The sequence below is a fragment of the Pongo pygmaeus genome, chromosome 3 (assembly GCF_028885625.2).
Source record: "Pongo pygmaeus isolate AG05252 chromosome 3, NHGRI_mPonPyg2-v2.0_pri, whole genome shotgun sequence".
NCBI classification, from domain to species: domain Eukaryota; kingdom Metazoa; phylum Chordata; class Mammalia; order Primates; family Hominidae; genus Pongo; species Pongo pygmaeus.
Genome location: NC_072376.2, coordinates 46,333,993 through 46,347,881, shown reverse-complemented (window position 1 = coordinate 46,347,881; position 13,889 = coordinate 46,333,993). Strand labels below are relative to the sequence as shown.

The 13,889-nt window shown below is 36.3% G+C and overlaps 1 protein-coding gene across 6 annotated transcripts in view; it reads left to right on the top strand.

Annotated features, from left to right (window-relative positions):
* The window catches only part of LOC129035601 (cytochrome c oxidase subunit 7B2, mitochondrial), a 173,257-nt gene that overhangs the window by 79,486 nt on the left and 79,882 nt on the right, over positions 1-13,889 (top strand). The window contains exon 1 of one of the 6 annotated variants that reach the window (XM_054486138.1): positions 11,012-11,072. The exons of the other annotated variants lie outside the window; for them this stretch is intronic. The gene's annotated coding sequence lies outside the window, so the exon portion shown is untranslated. Of the gene's footprint in view, positions 1-11,011; positions 11,073-13,889 lie in introns of those variants that run through there. 6 annotated transcript variants of the gene reach the window in all.

The window sequence follows — 13,889 nt, the reverse complement described above, 5'->3', positions numbered from 1 at the left end:
CTCCACAGCTGCTGGCCTGGGTGCTAAGCCCCTCACTGCCCAGGGCTGGCAGGGCCGGCCGGCCGGCCACTCTGAGTGTGGGGCCCGCCAAGCCCATGCCCACCCGGAACTCTAGGTGGCCCGCAAGCCGAGCGCAGCCCGGTTCCCGCCCATGCCTCTTCCTCCACACCTCCCCGCAGGCTGAGGGAGCCGGCTCTGGCCTCAGCCATCCCAGGAAGGGGCTCCCACAGTGCGGTATCAGGCTGAAGGGCTCCTCAAGTGCGGCCAGAGTGGGTGCCGAGGCCGAGGAGGCGCCAAGAGTGAGCAAGGGCTGCGAGGGCTGCCAGCATTCTGTCACCTCTCACTTTCTCCATACTTTGCCTCTTGCGAGATGACTGTACATTAATGCCCAATAAAACTTCGAAAGCCATTTGCAGAGACTTTCAGCCAAGGTTCCTAAACTACTGTGGAGCAGACTCCCTTCCTCCTGCCATGCTCTTACTAGGCTTATATGAGCAAGAAGTAAGCATTTATTGTGTTAAGCCACTTAGATTTCAAGGTTTTTCTATTATATCAGTTAGCATTGCCTCAACCAATACAATTGCTCTGTGAACGCTTCCTGTTAAAGGTATTTTAGACACTTCAAACTATGTCTAGAATACATTTTCATATGTTTTGTTAGACCTAATCTTTCTCCTTTTCCTTCTTTCTATTAATGAATACAATATACCATTATATTATTATATACCAAATACCCAGACTAAAATAGTCATTTTAACTTTTTATTTCATGTTTTCTTCAATGGAATATAATACCATCGCCTAGAAAAGTTTTCCTATACATTGTTTCTTTTCTCTCCGTTTTCTCTTTCTTTCTTTTTCTTTTTTGTTTTGGAGACAGAGTCTTGCTCTGTAGCCCAGGCTGGAGTGCAGTGGCATGATCTCAGCTCATTGCAACCTCCACCTACTGGGTTCAAGCGATTCTCCTGCCTCAGCCTCTCCAGTAGCTGGGATTACAGGCACACACCACCACCCCTGGCTAATTTTTGTATTTTTAGTACAGACGGGGTTTTACCATGTTGGCCAGGCTGGTCCCGAACTCCTGACCTCATGATCTGCACGTCTTGGCCTCCCAAAGTGCTAGGATTACATGCGTGAGCCACTGCGCCCGGCCTCTCTCTATTTTTATAGTATCTATTCTATTTCAGGTTCTTGTTATCTCTAATTTGACAGTTGCCATAACTTATAACCAATTTCTCCATTTAATTATTTCTTCACATTCTCCATACAACTGATTAATATTCCAAACTTGGTGTGATAGGTCATTAATTTTTACTCAAAACTATATGTAATAAAGTTCAAAATCTTTATCTGTATTCTGCCCTTCAATTTAATTTTGCCGTTATTTTATGTTACTTCCTATATGGTATAATATATTGTGTAAACAAAAATACCTAACACATCTTTTACACCCTGCTCATTTTCCTACTTCCCTTTGTTCTGTTTACATGGAAATTGTAAACCTTCTTAAGATCCAGTTGAAATGTTTCTTTCACAAAGCTTCTCTGATCCCCTTCTTTAATAATAAGTAATTTCTTCATCCCATGATGAAGTGCCATCAGATGGAGTGTCATTTATGACACATTGCTTTAATTATAGCTATGTGTGTGTCTTATCTCACCTACTAGAGGAGATTCATGATGACATGCTTTAAAAAAACTATTACTAATTGAATGTTACCTGGAAAAAAAAATTGCATGTTAAAATAAACTTATTTTCAAGAGTTGTATCAACAATTTTCTTATCAGCAATTTTTCCAAAAGATAAAAGTGGGTGCAAAACTGAATTAGAAAATAGATCCTCAATGTGTTTCTAAATAGATTATTACTAGATAACATAAAACATATTCCATGGTCATTAAATGATTGTTATGAAATGAGAGACTATTACTTTATAATATTCAACTAAATTGACTCATGATTCTTTACATATTTTTCAATTTAAAACAAGATGGGTATGGGCAGTATCACATACACCATGAAAAATAAGTATATTCTCTTTGGAGGTAAAAAATTTGTGATGAAATGAGACTTTGATGTTTCCCAAGGAATGCTGTATCCATTTTAATATGCAGAAAGACAGTAATCTCAAGCACGTGCTTAGAATACTGCTGTTGTCTTCATAGTTTCTTCATTTGAGAAAGGAGTAATAATAGTTCATATATAAGGCTCAGCATTACAAAAGTATTAAGATTCATGAATGTAGAGAAATACATATTTTATTTTATATGCAGAGAGTTAATTATACTTCACTGTTATCAATCTGCACAAGGTCTCTCATATTTTTATGCAATTACCTTTTTTTACATGATTTCTCATATTCACTGACATTTCTCTCTGTCCATATCTATAGACAAGACTTCATGTGTATCCCTGAAAACTATATAATATTATGCCATATATTGATGTGCTCATATTTTCATTTATATAAATGATGTTGAATTATTCTATTTAGTAGTTTCCTCACTGATAATTTTCTTATGAGTTACTAATTGTACTCTATATGCACTTTTCTTCTTTTCCTTATTGCCTGGAATTCCATCTTGTGAATATTATCACATTTTATTCCGTTTATCTCTTATGATTGGCACCAGTATTACCAGTGGAAGGTTTTGTAAGTTACTTGCGCATATAATTTTTACTACTTCCTGAATGCTTTACAGAATGGCTGACTCAATTTCTAAGTCCGTCAGCAAAACCCAGCAGCTTAATTTCCCTATTATACTTTCTAACATTTGGTGTTATCCAACTTTCTGAATTTTGTTAATTTGAAAACTCATAATTTGAAATTTCTGCTTCTTTAGTAGGGAATATGAGCCTTATTTTCATATGTGAAGCTTTTGTCAACTCCTTCTATTGGGTTTTCTGTGTTTTTTTTTTTTTTTTCAGAAATTCCTTGTATAATCTAGATTAATACTTTGTTAGTTTTAAACATTGCAAATATTCCTCCCTGTCTTTAATCTTTCTCTGAAACTTTACATTGAGCAGAAATTCTTCTTGGTATTTTGTCAAATTTGTTACATTTTGCATTATGTTTTCCTAAATCAAATTTATTAAGGTATAATTCATATATAGTAAAATGCAGCCAGGTTAAGGGTACAGTTTGATGAGCTTTGACAAGTGCATACATCTGTGTACCCTCCACTGCAAACAACGTATAGAAAATTTCCATCCCCTCCAAAAGTTTTCTTGTGACCTTTTGCAGTCAATTTCTGCCTTTGATCCCAGTCCCAGGCAACCAGTGATCTGTTTTCTGTCACTAAATATTACTTTTGCTTCTTCTAGATGTCATATAAATGGAAACATGTAATTTGTACATTTTGCGTTTGGCTTCATTCACTAAGCACAATGTTTTGAAAGAAAAGGAAAACAGGTATATATAGACACACACACATTCACACATACACTATATATATTGTTTGCCATTTCTGGTGCTCTTCATTCCTTCCTCTACATCCAGCTTGTTATTTGGCACCACTTTTTTTCAGTCCTTTGAACTTCGTTTAGCATTTCTTTTTAGTGCAGATATGCTACGAATAGCTCATATTTTAAAGACACAAAAGGTTTTTATTTCAACTTTTAAAATTTGTTTGTTTTGCTAAGCAATTGTACGGACATAATTACTTTGTTTTTGTAGGGTACTTTCAGTAGATAACAGAATTTGGCTGAAAAACTTTTCCTTCTCTACTTTGGACATGCCATTTTGACGTCTTCTGGCCTCCGCTGTTTGTGATACAAAAATCTACAGTTGGTTGCATGATTGTTACCATCTACATAATTTCATTTGTTTTTAGGTGCTTCCAAGATTCTCTATCTGTAACTTTCATAAGTTGACTATGAGTTTCTTGGTTGTGATTTTCTTCGTATTTATCCTATTTGGAGTTTGTAAATTTCTTGGACCTGTAAATTTATAGCTTTTTCCTTTCTTTCTTTTTACCAAATTTGGGAAGATTATTTCTTCCCAAATTTGGTAAAATTTGCCTTTTATTTCTGCAAATTTGCCTTTTATTTCTGCAAATATTTTTTTCTTTCACTTTTTGTCTCTATTCTCCTGGAACTCCAGTGACATAAATGTTGAATCATTTGATATTATCCCTCAAGTCTCTGAGCCTTTATTGTTTTTCAATCTTTTCTTCACTGTACTCCAAATTTTATTCAATCCATTAATCTATTTTGAATTTTATGGATTTATTTTCTTTTTCCATTTTAAAACCATTTGGTCATATTCAGTGAATTACATTTCAGTTATTGTAGTTTTTGGCTCTAGAATTTCCATCTCATTCTTTTTTTATTGTTGCCATTTTTCTGCTCCTCTCCCTCCTCCATCCCTCCACACGCTAGTAGATCCCAGTGCCTGTTGTTTCCTTCATTGTGTTCGTAAGTTCTTGTCATTTAATTTCCACTTATAAGTGAGAACATGCAGTATTTGGTTTTCTGTTCCTACTTTAGATTGCTAAGGATAAGAGCCTGTAGCTGGATCCATGTTCCCACAAAAAACATGATCTCATTCTTTTTTATAGCTACATAGTATTCCATGATGTGTATGTACATTTTCTTTATCCAACCTGTCATTGATGGGCATATAGATTGATTCCATGTCTTTACTGTTGTGCATAGTGCTGCAATGAACATTTGCGTGTGTGTGTTTTTTTATGGTAGAATAATTTATATTTTGGGGAGTAATGGAATTGTTGGGTCTAATGGTAGTTCCGCTTGTAGCTGTTTGAGGAATTGACATACTACTTTCCATAATAGTTGAACTAATTTACACTCCCACCAACAGCATATAAGCATTTCCTTATCTCCATAACCTTGCCAAAATGTGTTATTTTCTGACTTTTTATTAATAGCCACTTTAACTGATGTAAGATGGTATCTCATTGTGCTTTTGATTTGCATTTCTCTAATGAGGAATAACATTGAGATTTTTTCACATGTTTTTTGACTGCATATATGTCTTCTTTAAAAGAGTGTCTGTTCATGTTCTTTGCTCACTTTTTAATGAGGTTGTTTTCCTCTTGTAAATTTTTAAGTTTTTTATAGATGCTGCATGCTAGACTGTCAGATGCATAGTTTGCAATATATTTTCCCTCATTCTGTAGTTTGCCTGTTTACTGTCAAAATTTTCTTTTGCTGTGCAGAAGCTCTTAAGTTTAATTACATCCCACTTGCTAGTTTTTGCTTTTGTTGCAATAGCTTTTGGCATCTTTGTCATGAAATCTTTGCCCAGGTTCCAGGGATTTTATAGTTTTGGGTTTTACATTTAAACTTTTAATCTATCTTGTGTTGGTTTTTGTGCATGTTATAGGAAGGGGTCCAGCTTCAATCTTCTGCATATGGCTAGTCAGTTATCCCAGCACCATTTATTGAATAGGGAGTCTTTCCCCATTGCTTGTTTTTGTTAGGTTTGTAGAAGATCAGATAGTTGTGGGCGTGGCCTTATTTCTGGGCTCTCTATTCTGTTCCATTGGTCGATGTACCTGTTTTTGTACAATTACCATGCTGTTTTGGTTACTGTAGCCTTGAAGTATAGTTTGAAGTCAGGTAACCTGATGCCTCCAGCTTTGTTCTTTTTGCTTAGGATTGTCTTGGCTATGTGAGCTCTTTTTTGGTTCCATGTGAATTATAATATAGTTTTTTTCTAGTTCTGTGAAGAATGTCTTTGGTAGCCTGATAAGCATAGCATTAAATCTGTAAATTGCTTTGGGCAGTATGGCCATTTTAATAACATGAATTCTTCCTTCTATGAGCATGGGATGTTTTTCTGTTTGTTTGAGTCTTTTATGATTTAGTTGAGCAGTGTTTTGTAAATCTCATTGTAGAGATCTTTCACCTACCTAGTTAGCTGTATTCCTAGGTATTTTATGCTTTTTAATGGCAATTGTGAATGGGATCACCTTTCTGATGTGGCTCTCGGTTTGGCTGTCATTGGTGCATGGGAATGCTAATGATATTTGAACATTGATTTTGTATCCTGCAACTTTGCTGAAGTTGGTTATCAGCTGGAGGAGCTTTTGGGCCAAGACTGGAGGGTTTTTAGATCTAGAATCATGACATCTGCAGAGATAGTTTGACTTCCTCTCTTCATATTTGGATTCGTTTTTTTTTTTTTTTTCGCTTGCCTGATTGCTCTTGCTAGGACTTCCAATACTGTGTTGAATAGGAGTGATGAGAGGGCATTGCGTCTTTGTCTTTTGCCTGTTTTCAAGGGGAATGCTTCCAGCTTTTGCGTATTCAATATAATGCTGGTTGTGGGTTTGTCATAGATGGCTTCTATTATTTTTAGGTATGTTCCTTCTATATCTAGGTTATTGAGAGTTTTTAACATGAAGATTAGTTCAGTTTTATCAAAAGCCTTTTCTGTATCTATTGAGATAATCACGTGTTTTTTGTCTTTAGTTCTTTTTATGCGATGAATTACATTTATTGATTTGCATATGTTAAGCCAACCTTGCATTTGGTGATGAAGCCTACTTGATAATGGTGAATTTGCTTTTTTTTTTTTTTTTCACAAACAGTAATACTCACATAATAAGTGGGCTCAGAAATATATCAGAAAGTTGAACTTCATTTTTGAGTAGGCTAACCAACAGTAAATGATCAAGTGTTTTTTTGTTTGTTTGTCTGTTTTTCTATCTCTTGACTGTAATCACATATGGCAGCATGACAGGTTAGTGAATAATGAAAAAGCTGGTTGACTTTGGTGCAAGTAAGGCTGATTCAACGGGCTCAATTTCATTGTCTCATGAGGGCCAGCGATCTATACCTCACTATCTTGCAAGGATTTCTTCCAAAAGAGGGGCATGTTGCCAGATTTTGGTATGAAGATGATGCTTGCCTCATAGTATGAGTTGAGCAAGAGTCCCTCCTCCTCAGTTCTTTGGAATATTTCTGTAGGAATGGTATCAACTTTTCTTTGTACAGCTGGTAGAATTTGACTGTGAATCCATCAGGTCCTGGGCTTTTTTTGGTAATGGTAGGCTATTTATTACTAATTCCATTTTGGAGCTCATTATTGATCTGTTCAGGGATTCAGTTTCTTACTAGCTCCGTCTTGGGAGGTTAATTTCATTAATAGATATAAGGTTATTCAGGTATTTATTTTTCCTTTAGTGAATTTTGCTAGTTTGTGTATTTTTAAGGATGTGGTAAATTTCACCGAAGTTATTAAATTTGGGGGAATAGAGTTTTATAGTATTTTAAAATTGTCTTTTGGGTATCTGTGGTATCCAGAATGATGTCTTCTTTTTTTTTTCATTCCTGATATTAATAATTTGTGTTTTCTCTCTCTTTTTTTGATCAGTCTTGCTATAGGTTTGTCAATTTTATTAATTTTTAATTTAACTTTGTTTGCTTCTTTGATTTTTGTCTGTTGTTTTCTGCTTTAGTTTCATGATTTCCACTCTAATCTTTACATATTTTTTCCTTATTTTGGCTTTGTATTTAGTTTGCTACCATTTTTTTCAATTTTTGTAAGGTAATTTATGTTGCTGACTTTACAACTTTATTTTTAATGTAAGCAATTAATGATATAAATTTCTTTCTAATACTACCTTAGCTGAATTCCACAATTTTTACACATTGTATTTTATTACATTAAAATTTTTCATTTTATAATTGATCCTTGAGAGTTCCTTTTCAATTGATAAGTTATTTAGAAGTGTGTTGTTTAATTTCCAAATATTTGGGGCTTTTTCAGATGTCTTTCTGTTATTGATTCATAGTTTAATTCCCTTATGGGCTAGAAATGTACTTTGTTCATTTCTATCATTTTAAATTTCTTAAAGTTTAGTATATGGTCAAGGAGATATACATACACACATTATATATTATATGTGTATGTGTGCACATACATAGAAATACATACACATAATATAATATAATATAATATAATGTAATATATAAAATTCTACCTACAGATCAAGGCTTTTATTATATAAGATAAATAGTGGTGATGTATCTGGATGGAATTTTGGAAATAGTGGCTATTTCCCACCCAGCAGAACCTTGGAGGCCTCTGTTTCAGGATTTTCACTGATTTTCCTAGTTATCTTGCAGTGGGTTTCCTGGAACAAAAGCCTATGAAACAGAACACACCTATATCTGTAGGCCCTTGGGGGCTTCACACTGTAACACTGGCACATTTCCATGTTAAGGAAATGCTGGTCCTGCTTCTCCATGCAGGCATCTCTTTCTCTCTGGATTTAGAGTAATTGTTTATATTGAGACCTCAGTTCTCCAATGGGCTTAAGAAAATTGTTAATTTGCTATTTGTATAGTTTTGTTTTTGTTTTTTGTTATCTAAAGATAAAACTGAAGTTCTTTCTAGCTATTTTATTTCTGACCTATTATTTTTTATGTATTGGACTATTCAATTATCTAATAATTTATGTCTACATTCATGAACCCTTTTCTCATCTAGTTTTAGAATCTGGGTTTTAATAGGCCCATGAAATACGTTGGGTAATCATTTAAAAAGTTTATGTGAGATAGGTATCCGTTCTTTGAAATCTCGATAGAATTGTGAAAACATCTAGGCCATAAAGGCCATTTTTAAATAGAATTTAAGTTTATTTAATGGTTTTTTAATGTAGTTATTTTTTCTGTTTCTTTGCCAGTTTTTCTGTTTCTGTGCCAAGTTGGCATGGTGTTGTATTCCTTCCTGTGACAAAGGGTGGGCAAACATTCATCCAGGTCATGTGAGGAAGAAAAAAAATCAACAAATAGATACTTCTCTCTTCCTCTGTGCCCCAGAGCCCTCTCCGCACCTGGATCTTCTATTTTTTTTGTTTTTAATCTTCTCAAGCTTTTCTCCTAGTTTATTTTGTATTCTGGAGTCTTACAGCTATAATCTCTCACTTTTGAGGCATACTCCATGTTAGTTTTGTGGAAGTGCTTTGGTTCATGTTTGTGGTCCTCTCCTCAAGAAACAGAAACTCCCATATTTTCTGTTGAAAACAGTTGAGGCTCGGCGTGGTAGCTCAGGTCTGTAATCCCAACACTTCGGGAGAGTGGGGCAGACGGATCACGAGGTCAGGAGATGGAGACTATCTTGGCCAACATGGTGAAACCCCGTGTCTACTAAAAAATACAAAAATTAGCCCAGTGTGGTGGCGTGCGCCTATAGTCCCAGCTACTCAGGAGGCTGAGGCAGGAGAATCGCTTGAACCCAGGAGGTAGAGCTTGCAGTGAGCTGAGATTGCACCACTGCACTCCAGCCTGGTGACAGAGTGAGACTCCGTCTCAAAAACGAACAAACAAAACAAACAAAAAAAATTGAATAACCTCTGTACCTCTACTGTATTAACCACTTGGCAACAATTTTGGCAATGTGAGAGACATATGCCATGATTTTAGTTTCCTAGGCTTAGTTTATAATATAGGTAATCAGCAGAGACTCCATAACATTTCATTATAATCTTCAGTGTTCTATATTGATAATAAATATTTGTGACAATGATGATTATTTAACTTATACATTTGAATAACACTTCAGATTTTATACTGTTTACACTCTTTATTCTATTTGATTATCCTTCCTACGTGTGTGGTATAGATATTAATAGCCACATTACTGAAGATTAGGGAACTTGTTGCACAGAAGAATTAAATGATCGGCTTAATATAAAAAAGTAAATGGTAGAGTTCTGTCACATTCTGTATCTAGTTTTTATATCACTGAACACACTGCTGCATAGGATTAGACATTCTTTGCTTATTGTGTTGTGTACTAATTTATGTCAGTTCAAGCATAGATTGTTAACACATAGAGTCAAATATATTTAAGGTTTATTTGGGATTTGCCGCAAACTTCAAAGAATATTGCTGCCAAATAGAGTCCATGTTTTCTTCTGGAAAAGTAATTTCTCTCAGAAGAAATTATCTATGCTATCTAACAATATTTTCTTTGATGAGAGTGACTGAATTCTCTCTGGTGCGTCTTTCAAGTGTCTCTCGTGGCTTTTACCTCATGATTCCTTATTGAATTTATTTGACACCTTGTTAAAAATAATTAATTGAAAATGCATATTTGAGACTGAATTCAGAGCAGAAGAGCTTTAACTAAAACAACCAGATATGAAACGCAGAAGTGGTTTTTAAAGAAGCAAGGTCAGCATAAGGCAGTGGGTCTTACTTTAGCATGCATACAACTCATTTAAAAAAATTGTTAAAATTCAGATTCTCAGGTTTCGACTGTAGTAATTCTGACTGACTTTCTGTCATGGGCTATTAAATCTAAATTTTCAACTCTTACATGAGATTGGATTACTTTTTGAGGTATACTGCCTGCCTACTGCTGTTATATATATATATATATATATATATATATATATATATACACATATATATATATATATATTTTTTTTGAGATGGAGTATCACTCTTTTTGCCCAGGCTCAAGTGCAATGGCCTGATCTCAGCTCAGTGCAACCTCTGCCTCCCAGGTTCCAGTGATTATTCTGCCTCAGCCTCCTGAGTAGCTGCAGTTACAGGCATGTGCCACCATGCCCAGCTAATTTTGTATTTTTAGTAGAGACGGGGTTTGTTGGTCAGGCTGGTCTCAATCTCCTGACCTCAGGTGATGCGCCCACCTCGGCCTCCCAAAGTACTGGGATTACAGGCGTTAGCCACTGCGCCCAGCCTCCTGTAGTATCTTAACCAAAAGCAAGCTATCAGATTAGATAGAGCTGGGATCCCCAACCCGCAGGCCATGGACCGGTACCAGCCAATGGCCTGTTAGGAACTGGGCTGCACTGCAGGAAATGAGAGGCAGGCAAGTGAGTGAGGCTTCGTCTGTATTTACAGCTGCTTTCCATTGCTCATGTCATTGCCTGAGTTCCACCTCCCGTCAGATCAGCAGAGGCATTAGATTCTCATAGTACCGGAAACCCTATTGTGAACTGTGCATGCTGAATTGTGTGCTCCTTAGGAGAATCTAATGCCTGATAATAGTTGACTGTTTCTGATCTCCCCCAGATGGGACCATCTAGTTGCAGGGAAAGAAGCTCAGGGCTTCCACTGATTCTATATTATGGTAAGTTATGTAATTATTTCATTATATATTACAGTGCAATAATAATAGAAAGAAAGTGCACAATAAATGCAACGTGCTTGAATCATCCTGAAACCATCCCCACTGTTCTGTGAAAAAATTGTCTTCCACGAAACCGGTTCCTGGTACCAAAAATGTTGGGGGCCATATGTCAGCTTTGAAGAAGAGATGCAGTGCTTGGTGGAATGAAGACATCTAATTGAAAGGCTTATGGCCTTGCTTATCCTAATCCATATCTAAGAGTAGATCAGGATTCCCTGTCTAGTCCCAAGTAAGGATTAGGATGATCAAGGTAATTGTGACCATGCCACAATGACACTGAAAAAATTTTATTTATTTATTCAGTCACACATTCAAAAATAGTTGTTGAGCACCCTAATATATAAAACAGCTGATACATTGTAATAAGTGAATTATACACTGTTTTACTTTATCACAAATAATATACTGCTTTAACACAAGCTTGTCTAACCCTTGGCCTGTAGGCCACATGTGGCCCAAGACAGCTTTGAATGTGGCCCACCACAAATTCATGAACTTTCTGAAAACATAATGAGAGTTTTTTGTCTGAATTCTTTTTTTTTTTTTTTTTCAGCTCATCAGCTTTCGTTAGTTTTAGTGTATTTTATGTGTGGCCCAAGACAATTCTTCTTCTTGCAGTGTGGCCTGGAGAAGCCAAAAGATTGGACACCCCTGATTTAACTTTTAACCATGGTTTGTAATTGTTGTCTCTTTTAGTGACTTTCCTACCTCTGAACTGAAAGCTTCCTAAGAGTGGCATGTTAGTTTGCCGCTCTGCCTCCAGCCCTTAGCATGGGGAGTCAATATACCTCTGTAGAGAGAATGAATGAGGTGTGACCTTGAGGTGGTTCCACTAAAGGGTTTTTGATAAATGAGAGTGGGTTGGGAAGTCCTCCAGATCAAATTTACTCTCATTTTATAGATTTTTTTGCATGAGAAGTGGTCATTTAATAATAATCTCTATTATGCAAGAAAATCTATCACCTATCAGCCAAGAGAAGGCTACATGGTTTTTTAAAAAGGCTTTGTTTTAAAAAGGGCAAAATTCCAGGTGATTGTGAACATACCAAAGTGAAACTGAAAACATTTTATTCATTTATTCAATCATGCATTCAAAAATAGTTATCGAGCACCCTACTGTATAAAGCACCTGATACACTGTAATAAGTAGAAAGAATTTTTTATGCTTAAAACTTACAGCGTTGGGGGGAAAACAGCCAAATAAGTAATTCATGCAACATTGGCATATCTAAAGTCGTTAGCACAGAACAGAGGTCCTGTATTTGTGGAACAGTTAAGACTAATGTGCCATCTGTGGTTCATTTTATAGAGATGATTGATTACTCATGTGTGTGCCATGCCAAAGGGCACTGACCATAATAATGACAAAATTTTTGTGTACTTATTTGTTTTTCAATTACAATGAAAGATGCTTGAGATCTAGTAGTCTGTTTTCTTTCTTTCTTTTTTTTTTTTTGAGACAGAGTCTCGCTCAGTCGCCCAGGCTGGAGTGCGGTGGCTTGATCTCCGCTCACTGCAAACTCCGCCTCCTGGGTTCACGCCATTTTCCTGCCTCAGCCTCCTGAGTAGCTGGGACTACAGGCGCCTGCCACCACTCCCAGCTAATTTTTTTGTAATTTTTTAGCAGTGACAGGGTTTCACCCTGTTAGCCAGGATGGTCGCGATCTCCTGACCTCGTGATCCGCCCGCCTCGGCCTCCCAAAGTGCTGGGATTACAGGCGTGAGCCACCGCGCCCAGCCTCTAGTAATCTGTTTTCTATGTTCATGTATTCTTTATCAAGTTCACTGCAATTCTCTGAACAATGGACCTTCAGTAAAAGACACTGACAAACTGACCCTTCCCACCTTCTGCTAGGTGTGCAAAAGATTAGTAAGACAGGAGATTCAGTAAAGGTCACTGACTGCACAGGGGGGCATTGATTAATTGAGAATTGACATATTATCTTTTCCTTTACTATTCTCATTTTTCCAACCATCCTGTGTGTTTTCAAATAGTCCATCCAAGTGTGGATGCCAGTGTACTTACCTTTTGTAATGAGCGTAATAAGACTCACTGGAAGCCTCTGCATAGTATTTTGGGAAGAAATCTCTATTTTGCAATTTTGAATGTTTCTGAAATTTAAATTTCTAATCAGTTCCTTTTCTGTGTTCTGCTGAGAAATGAGTAGGTTCAAAGATTTATTCAAACATCTCATATACAAAGTAAGTTCTGAAGCTGAGGAAAAAACATGCTTGAAGGGGTCTCAGTAGGGTGACCCTCCAGCTCTTCTCAGTAACAAAACTGTAATCTATTGAGATGATTACAGCTTTTACCCTTCTTTCAGCTGTCCCAGTTTTATCCTCACCTCCTGGCTTTCTTTAAATTTCATTGAGTCTGACTCTGCAACTAGACTATTAGCCTCTTCGGGCTATATTCACTTTGTCATGTTTCCTTAAGAGGGAAGAGTATTTGAGAAAGTTTGATTTACTTTGTGACCTAGGATTATGACTTGATTATGTAATTATTCAGAATGTTTAGAGCCTAAAGTTAGATAACAAATTAAAGTTGCCCAATTAAAGAGTGTCAGAAAAGTTAAAGAAAAGAGTACAGTAAAAATGTGAGTATTCAGCTTATATTTGAGTTTATTCAGCATGTTATAATGGAGAGCCCATAGACCTGGGGGACTGAGAGGCTGAAATGTGTACCCCGGCTTGTCTATTGACCTTGTAGCTACATTTATATCCTGAAAACCTCAATTTCCTCATCAATAGAAAGGG